At 39.9% G+C, this 10,208-nt stretch overlaps 1 pseudogene; it reads right to left on the bottom strand.

The window, feature by feature from the left end:
* Positions 1-3,740: 3,740 nt before the first annotated feature.
* LOC147638737 (arogenate dehydratase/prephenate dehydratase 6, chloroplastic pseudogene) lies at positions 3,741-4,817 on the bottom strand (annotated as a pseudogene).
* Positions 4,818-10,208: the final 5,391 nt, after the last annotated feature.

Raw genomic sequence — 10,208 nt, forward strand, 5'->3', positions numbered from 1 at the left:
CTAAAATAATCCAATTTTGCTCAGAAAATAGGCAAATTAAGCCCCAAAATTAGGTGTTATCATCCCTCCCCGCACTTAATTGCGAAGCGTCCTCGCGAGTATTTCACCACATCTTCATTCAGATTATGCTTCTTCTCGCACTCTTCATAACATATGCATATAACGTGTACCACCAATAACGCGATCTTTTGAAAAAACTCCCACTCATGCTAATACTAATATTAATACTAATTCTATTGTATAACCACTTTCTTGAAATCCTACTCACTTATTACTCATCTCATGATTAGTTTTGATCTCTATATAGAATTTCTACTAAGAAAAATTTAATAAAGCCTTACCTCTCTCAGAAACTAGTACTAATCCACTCTCCTCTTAGACACTACTTAACCTATGTCTAGAGTTATGCCATTAGTTCCACTACACAATATCTTGTCATGAAACTATTGAAGACTACATATTCTAAATCTACAAATATGTAAAGAATTGGGCTACTCTAAAGCTTTTAATACTCCAGCACTTATTATTTATTTAGCGAATCTCCCCTATCGCTTTTTTTTTTTCATACAAGGTCCAACCCCATGAAAACCAAAGTATCAGCTCTGCTCTGGGCCTCAAGGTTACCGCCAAGGGTGTTCCCGGAAAACTACCAAGAATCTCACATGGCGATAGTTATCTTCTTGGTTTTTTTCTTTCTTGTTTTTTTCTTCTTCTTCTTTTTTTTCAGTCTCTAACTCCAGAAAAATGACCCACGAATTAAGTATACCAATTATGGGTGTCTAGCTAGTCAAGTATTAGACTATTATGTCTTAAGGGGTAACTAAAGTGTTATAACTATCTAAGTAACTCTCATAATAATTAATTACATCATACATGGCTTCACTATCTTTCTACACTCTACTCTCTCTTATGTCTCCCAATATAATGTAGTCCAAAGATTAATTCTCATTATGCCTTTCAAAGTTAGCTAAATTTCTACTTAATAAACATACCTAGGATTTTATTGGGGTAAGACAGTATAATTAAATAATTTAATTAACCCTAATTTTGATTCTAACTTCTATAAATTTTGGTAATTGACTGTGATTTAATTGTATTTTTTAAATTACTATTTAATTCCACATAACTTGAAATACACAAGAGCTATATAGAACCCATCATATCTCAAGTATATTATATTTTTCTTGAAATCTACTCAAAGAAAGAAAAACTTTTCAAGTTCAATATTTCTTCAAATTCAGAAGGAAAGCCCTTCTAAAAATCTTCCAAATTAATGCCAATTTTTAGACTTAAAAAGTCAACAAAATTAATTCTGATTCCCAAATTACACTCCGTAGTTTTTAGGTGATTTGGAAGACCTTATTTCATCTTTTAGATAAAAACCTCATAATCTTTCTCATTAATTTACTATTTATTTTGATTTATTGTAAGCATAAAAATTGCATTATTAGCGTAAAATTTGCATTCTTCAAATTTTAAAAATAATAAATTAGGTCAGTTAATTCTCTGAGAATTACTACGCATTTTTCACTTTAAGAACATTCTCTGAAAATTATTGTACCGCATTTTCAACAATTTCTGTAAGCTCTTCTAATTTATTCATTGAAATAGTCAATTTTTTGAATAATTAACTAAAATTATCTATACTAATTTAGGGTCTCTAAAATTCAAAAAAATTCCGTATTGTTTCTCTGTTTTTACTAACACTCCACAATTGATTCATTAATCACACACTTCTTCATTAAGCTCATTTCAGCCATGACTAAAGAAATGCATTAACCCTATCCTAAATCACACTTTATTAATGATATAACCATAGATTCCACTCCCTATGAACATGTTATTTTGCTGTTTTTAATCGTGACTCAAAAAAGATAAATGCTTTTCTTAATATTCGCTAATTATCATTTCAGCCATGAAAACCAAAATACACTAACCTGTTAATTTGAATCAATTGCTTGACTTGAATGCTGAGAGTGGTGTGGCTGAGTCTTTAGAAGGATCTTCCAAAACTTTTATCCGTCCATAGTGCTCCTCTTGTCCCCTGGAAAGTCTCCATTGCCTCAATAAATGCACTCTCAACTCCTAATCATGCTTTTTAATTACTCATGCAATTAGTGAAAATTGAGGAAAGAGAATGATGAAAAGGGCTTAGCAAATTGACAAGAATGCTAATCATGTTCTGATCTCCCACTAATTTCCATTAATCTTGCTGAAATAAGCCTCCCAATCCCTAATCATGCACTAATCAAAATGCAAGGAAATGGAGAGAATACGGTGAGAATGCTGAAGGAAAAAATTGTGCTGTCCTAAATGCCCTCAATTTCCCTCCACCCTAAACTGATTTTTTTCTCTTTTCGATTTCAAGAAGGCGACCCCTCCTCTTCACACTACATGCCCACTCACCCATATTGGTCCACCTCTTCACATCCCGGCCACCCAAAAAAAAGCCTTTTTCGACCAGATTTGGCCTTTGGATCCCAATTCTTGGCACTCTTGGGCATGCTTCATGGATTTACACTGCCAGTGTTCACAGAAAACCCACGCACCTGCAAAATTCATGATCTCACTTATAAATTTTATTTTTGCAATTTTAAAGATCGATAAGATTTTAAGCATTTTAGTTATATTTTAGTAGAAAAACTTGTAAATATTGAAAAAAAACTTGTAGATTTTAAGATTGCAAGTTTTTAGATCTGATAAGAAAAATATTCTCCGTGAACACTGATTTACACCCTCTTTTTGGACTCAGCCTTTCCTGTCACTTTATTATTTTTTTGGCGAAAGACATGTGAAATATAATAAAATGGCCAAAAATTGGGCCGTATGTACTAAAAATAGGGAAAATACCTCAAAATGATAGAAATGGCATGTTTTCAAAAAAACTCTAATTTTCCAACTAAAAATAGCTAATTTTAATAATTTTTATCCCAAAATAGCTAAAATAACCCAATTTTGCTTTAAAAAAATAGGCAATTTAAGCCCCAAAATTAGGTATTATCATTTTCTCCCACACTGAATTGCGAAGCATCCTTGTGAGCACTTTGTCATGTCTTCATTCATATTCTGCTTTTTCTCGTACTCTTCATAACATTTGAATATAAGAATTACCACTAATAACGTGATCTTTTGAAAAAACTTGAGGTGAAGGTGGCTTGTGGTGGTGTTGGAGCGGTGTGGGTCAATGCAGCTACTAGGAAGGACCATTACCCATTGCCTTAGTCATGCTAATACTAATTCTAATTCAATTGTGTAACCACTCTCTTGAAATCCTACTCACTCATTACTCATCTCATGATTGGTCTTGATCTCCATATAGAATTACTACTAAGACAAATAATAAAGCCTTACCTCTCTCAAAAACTAGTACTAATCCACTCTACTTGTAGTAGGAGACTCTTAGACACTACTTAACCTATGTCTACAGTTATGACCTTAGTCTCACTACACAATATCTCGTCATGAAACTATCGAAGACTACATATTGTAACTGAGGTGGTATACCAAACAACAAGCAGGCAAGAACAAACGAGACAAAGTCTGAGCAAAACTCGTCATTTCAAACAGAATGTACATTGCATTTGGCCCATTGTATCTCATGTGAAAATGATTGGCGGACTTTTGTGTGTGTGTGTGTGTGTGTGTGTGTGTGTGTGTGTGTGTGTGTGTGAGAGAGAGAGAGAGAGAGAGAGAGAGAGAGATTTTGTTCATATAGGTTACAATGTGCAAAAGAATTGAGGTAAAAGAACAATCTCAAACACAAAAGCTACATTGCCACACAATGCTACTCAAAGCTACACTCTTCATCCACAAAAATGGACCGTTGTCCGGTGATAGTCTTGACTCCGCTTCTCATATCTTGCATCCTCCATCGTTTGTGTAACCATAGCCTCAACATTCAATAAATAAAGGGAATTGCTGAAGCATAGTGTATCCAAAGTCATCAGTGCAAAGTCAAAAAGGGAAGGTTCTCGCTGGTGGGGGTAAGGGCTCTCCTCATCTAGAGAATCAACCATATTATCGCCCTAGGGCCGGCCACATTCATACTACTAATCCCATTCACATTGTTGTCGACGTCATCCATGGCCAAGCGGGCGCTTGTGTTGCGGGAGATTGATGCTCCGGAAGGCGAAGGCAACTATCACTTTGCGTGTGGAGCCCTCGTGTGCGAACACGATACTGGTCTTGAAGGGCCGGTCGGTGTGTGGGATGATGGGCTCGCGCGCGAACATGACAAATCTGGTGATGTTGCTAGCGTCATCTCGTATTCCTTCGGTGACTGCCTGGAGCGCATAAAGCTGGGCGGTATTGCAGCTAGCCACGGTGGCGGTGAGGCGGAGCCCCTGGGCAGCGCCACAAACTGGGCGGCACTGGTGATGTCGTCCGGACCAAATTTGAGCCCAGGAGCTTGGTGACGGTGTGCTCGCATTGGGCAAGGGCTTGAGCTCTTCTTGTGCGACCCTTTGGAGACTTAGCAAACAGTGGTGAACAGGAAGCTGGACCTCGCCCACTATATTGTGGAGGCTATGGCAAAGGAGTAGGTCATAGTTGCGGTGGATACTGCCCCCTAGAGAGTTCTCAACAGGTAGCACAGCTCGGTCGGCTATCCAAAGCTCCACCGACAGCTTCAAGGCCGCCTCAAATTGATCACAAGCCATAGGCTTGCAATTTGGATATGCTCTTGCAGTTGCAGCCTGATCGCTGTAAGCCCCCGGTACACCTTGGTAAGCAGCTCGCAGCTCCGATCCCAGCTCCAGGTGCTCATTAGCATGGCCATGATGGCCATTGTATCTAGGCAGGCCGCTTCCAGCCCCTTTTTTTTATACCAGCCCCTTTTTTTATATATATAGATACAATGGCTCCATATCTCTTGTAAGCCTTGAATAAGAGGCTTCTATGCTCCTTTGGTTTCGTAAAGGTGGGGCCCCGCGGCATGCCATAGCCCAAGCAGATGTTTCCAAGGTTTACAGAGATTGCGTACTGCTTTGTGAAAGCGAAGAGATCGCTTGCGCAGATTGCTATGAAAATATCCTTGACGCCATCAGCCGTGGATTGGAGGAGGGGAGGGGTGGCCGCTGCGGAGTCGTGATAGGATCCACTCTCCGCCAAATACTACCGCGCGTGGAGGCGCTCTACTCTCTCCATTTTCGACGCCGCTTCAGTTCTTATGTATTAACCCGATAAGCCCGAGCTATAAAAAAGGCCTTTTTTAAATAGATTACAATAAAATCCTACATCTTTAGCACTAACATTTAATCTTTTAATTTGAAATTGTGGTAATACCCTAGCCACCATAAAGGGGAGGTAACCCTAACACACCATTATTTGGGGCAAGCCATTACTTTGGCTGAAATATGAGATCATTATTCTTGGATCCAAACTTTAGTTCTCTCTCTTTCTCCACTTGCTCTTTCATGGTATTGTTGCTCTCTCACACACACTAGCACAATGGTGGTAATCATCTATGGTGATGATCTCCCTCATCTATGGTGATGATCATGTATTGGTCGTGCTCAACATCTCCTTGCTACCCTAGCTTCCGCCTACTAGCTTGCTCTTTGTTTGGTTTCCATTGTCAATCCTGTGACAACATACACCATATTTTGGGTACCTTTTGATAATCATCAATATACAAGTCACTTACTCTCTCTTCTCTCTCTAAACCTAGGCTAATCATCTCAATCTAGGCTAATCCAAGACTAATTAGGCTAAATCAAAGCTAATCTAGATGCTACTTTCTTTCATTAGTATCAATGCTATGTCTTTGATCTATTTTCATCTTAGATTCAAGAAAATTTGGGAAATCTTGGATTTCTTGATTTTCTTAATCTTTCTTAAGTTTCTTAAAATTTTCAAGATTTTCTTGAAAATTTTGGTGCAAACATGGAGAAACCACTCATGTTGATAATAAAAATCAGGGCAATGGTGATCTTGGTTGTTGGTCATGGCAGTTGGACATGATTTGTCTCAAATTTGAGCCATTTTGGATCAATTTTGCTAGGTGGACAATTTTTTGGCCAAAGTGTATGGAATGGACAACTCATGTTTAGTGTGGGCCTGCCTCATCTCCCCTTTTCAGCCCATTCACGTTTTTTATTCTAGGGCATCTTGGAAGCACATTTGTTCATCTTGGAGTCTTGAAGCATCAATGTGGGGTTCAAATGAAGTCTTCTGATGGTTCAATGGACGGTAATGGCATTGAATCACAGATTATCTTCTCCCATGGACTACGTGAAATTGCCGGTTGATAGTAGGTCTTTCCTTTCAGTTCAATCAATGTTGCTATGGCTAGTAACTCTTGTGAGAATCTTATTACATAAACTAGAGTTCATAATGGTCAACATTTGTGGGAATTAGCAGCATTTGAGCAAAAACGGCCTGCCTCCTCATAACCAGGTGGCTACAACATATACACCTCTTCCTGCAAATCCCCATGCAAGAATGCATTCTTTACATCCATCTGATGTAAAGACCATTGCTTTGACGCAGCCACTGCTATCACAACTCTCATTGTTGCCATCTTGGCAACTGGGCTGAAAGTTTCCTCATAGTCAATGCCATATGTCTGCGCATATCCTTTGGCTACCAATCTAGCCTTGTACCTGCTTATGCTTCCATCACTGTTATGTTTTACTTTGTACACCCACTTGCATCCAATGGCTTTCTTGCCTTCAAGCAATTGCACTAAATCCCAAGTCTCATTTCCATATAGTGCATCCATCTCCTCATCCATAGCTTTCTCCCAACACACATTTCCAAGACTCTCATCAATGCATGTGGGCTCTACAACCTGCACAACTTTTGCCATGTATGCATAGTGATGTGCCACATAACCATCATAGGTAAACCTCTGCACAGGATTCTTCACTCTTCCAGATCTTCGCAGCTTTGTATTCATGGCTTCCATAGCCTTCTTTACACCAGGTGTTCTCATAGTTGGTATCCCAAGTTCCTCATCAAGGCTCATCTCTGAGCCACTAGACTCTCCATTAACATGAGAATGCCTTGCAGAAATGTCAGGCATACTAAGGGGCTCAACCACTTTCTCTTTGCCTTTATGTGATATACTAATCATATTTGCAGGACTGGTATTATGACGCAGCCTGCCACTCCATGGTCTATTAACTGAACCACTCGATGAGGACTCTCCTGGTCCACTCAAATACTGTGATTGCTGACTTGCATTCTGTGCAACCACATTTCCACTCACATCAGCCCCAATAGCTTCTTTTTCAGCAGCATACCACCTGCTCATCTCATAAAAAACAACATCCCTGCTTACCCTCAACTTACGTGTAGCAGGGTTATAACACCTGTATCCCTTTTGCTCAAGGGAATATCCAATAAACACACATTTTTCAGCTTTTGGATCCAGCTTAGTTCTCAGCTCATCTGGCACATGCACATATGCAATGCATCCAAAAACTTTCAGATGAGACAAATCAGGTTTTCTGCCAGTAAACCTCTCCTCTGGAGTTACATCATGTATGGCTGCAGTTGGAGTCCTGTTCATGATGTAAACTGCTGTAGAAACAACCTCAGCCCAATAGCTATGCGGCATATTCTTCTCTTCCATCAATGCTCGTGCAATCTCAGCAATGTGCCTGTTTTTTCGCTCAGCAACTCCATTTGCGGCGCAGTGTATCTGCATGTAAACTATCTCCGAATACCATTTTTCTTCAAAAATTTAGAGAACTCATTGGAGAAGTACTCTCCCCCTCCATCTGACCTTAGGCACTTTACATATTTCCATGTTTGCTTTTCAACCATAACTCTGAAATTCTGAAAGTGAGTGAACACCTCACCCTTCTCCTACATGAAGTATACCCACACTTGCCTTGGTCTTCGTAGGACCCCATACATCTGAATGCACAACATCTAGTGCATTTTTGCTCACATTTCTGTTACGTGGAAATACATGCTTTGTTTGCTTTCCAAATTGGCATGCTTCACATATTCTCTGCATACCTTCAACTTTAAATTTTGGCAGCCCTATCACAATTCCTTTAGTCTCAAGATATGCATGAGCTACCGAGCATGAAACAAAAACCACTTGTGGACACTCTTGTGTCATAGCAACCAGCCCAATCTGAGTCCGAAAAAGCATGTAAATCTGGCGGCAACGATCCCCCCTTGGGATAAAACAACCCAAGATGTATGGTACCACTCAAGTAGCGAAAGATGCGTTTGACTGCCTTCCAATGCTGAGTCCTGGGCCATGCATAAACCTGCTCACCTGCTGTGAGACTGCAAATTGAATGTCCGGCCTCATAATGCATACATAAATGAGGCAACCAACAGCTGTCTAATAGAGTGTGACATCAAAGTGATCTCCAGCATCATGAAGACTCAACTTCAAACCTGTCTCCATTGGAGTAGCAATAGGCTTGCAGTTTTCAAGGCCAAATCTCCGCAACAATGTCTCAATATACTTTGTCTGACACAAAGCAATACCTCCATCACACTGCTTAAATTGTATCCCCAAATAATGATGCAAATGCTCCAAATCTGACATCTCAAAAGAGGCATTCAAATCAGCCTTAAAATCAGCAATATGACTCTCATTTGGTCCTGTGAGCAACATGTCATCGACATAGAGAGCAATGATTAGATGTACATCATCCACATGTTTAACATACAAAGTGCTTTCTGTTGGACTATTCTGAAAACCATGTGCAGTCAAATATGCATGTATCTTTTTATACCAAGCTCGTGGAGCTTGCTTTGAACCATACAAAGCCTTTTTCAACCTGCACACTTTGTTTTCCTACCCTCTTTGAACAAAACCACGAGGCTGCGATACATACACCTCCTCATGCAAATCTCCATTCAAGAACGCAGTCTTTATGTCCAACTGATGTACATTCCAACCATTATGAGCTGCCAATGCACAAATGCTACAAATGGTAGTCATACGACAAGTGGGAGCAAAGGTCTCATCAAAATCAATGCCCTTTGCTTGAGCATAACCCTTTGCAACAAGTCTAGCCTTATAGCGATCAACGCTCCCATCTGGCTTTCGTTTCAACTTAAAAACCCACTTACATCCAATGACCTTTTTACCAATAGGCAAATCACACAAAGACCATGTACCATTCTTCATTATAGCATCATGTTCACTTTGCATTGCAGCCAACCAATTTTCTGATTTTTGTGCCTCATCAAAAGAAAGAGGTTCTTCCTCTTCACACATACTAGACACAGCCAAAGCAAAACAATCTGATGCATAAGAGGCATGTTGAAAACCTGAACGAGTACGACTAGAAATAGGTGCATCAATTTTACTATCACGCAAGGTTTGCACCAGCCATTTAGGCATACCTCTAGCCTGCTCATTTTCAGCCCTATCCTCATAAATTACATCCTGTAAATCTGCATCAGAAATAGGCTGATCTATGATGTCGTTTGAAATCTGCATAGGTTGAATATTTGCCTCATTAGGACTTACATTTGAATTCCCACCTGTAAACAGAGGCAACAGCGTATCAAATACATCCCGTGAGCTCACACTTGTCTCTTTGGTACATGATAACAAAGGCTGCACAACATCTTCCACAAAAACAACATCTCGACTAATCAAGATACGCTTTGACTGCGGATGATACAATCTGTAACCCTTGCTCTCAACACTGTAACCAACAAAAATGCATTTGACAGCCTATCATCCGATTTTCTACATTGTTGCACAGGCACCAAAGCATAGGCCAAGCAACCAAAGATACGCAAGTGACCAATAGAAGGCTTCCTGCCATGCCAAGCTTTGTATGGACTAACAGACTGCAAGGCCTTAGTGGGACACCTGTTGAGTACATATGCAGCACACATGATAGCCTCAAGCCAAAACGCATGTGGCAAAGCTTGGCTCTTGACCATACATCGTGCCATCCCCATAAGTGACCTATTTTTCCTCTCAGCAACACCATTTTGCTGAGGGGTATATGGCACTGTACATTGGTGTTTTATCCCACGACTAGCCAAAAATGCATCAAACTCTTTAGACATGTACTCCCCCCCTCGATCAGAACAGAGGGTGCCCATAGTATAATTGGATACATTTTCAACCATAAGCAAAAACTGTTTGAAGCACAAAAACACTTCGGACTTTGCCTTCAGTATACCCATGCATGCCTTGAGTAATCATCAATGAAAGTCACGAAGTACAAGTGTTTACCAAATGACGGAGTTTGCATAGGCCCACATACATCACT

Source organism: Cibotium barometz, chromosome 5 (assembly GCF_041138505.1).
Source record: "Cibotium barometz isolate CiBa-2024 chromosome 5, ASM4113850v1, whole genome shotgun sequence".
Taxonomy (NCBI): domain Eukaryota; kingdom Viridiplantae; phylum Streptophyta; class Polypodiopsida; order Cyatheales; family Cibotiaceae; genus Cibotium; species Cibotium barometz.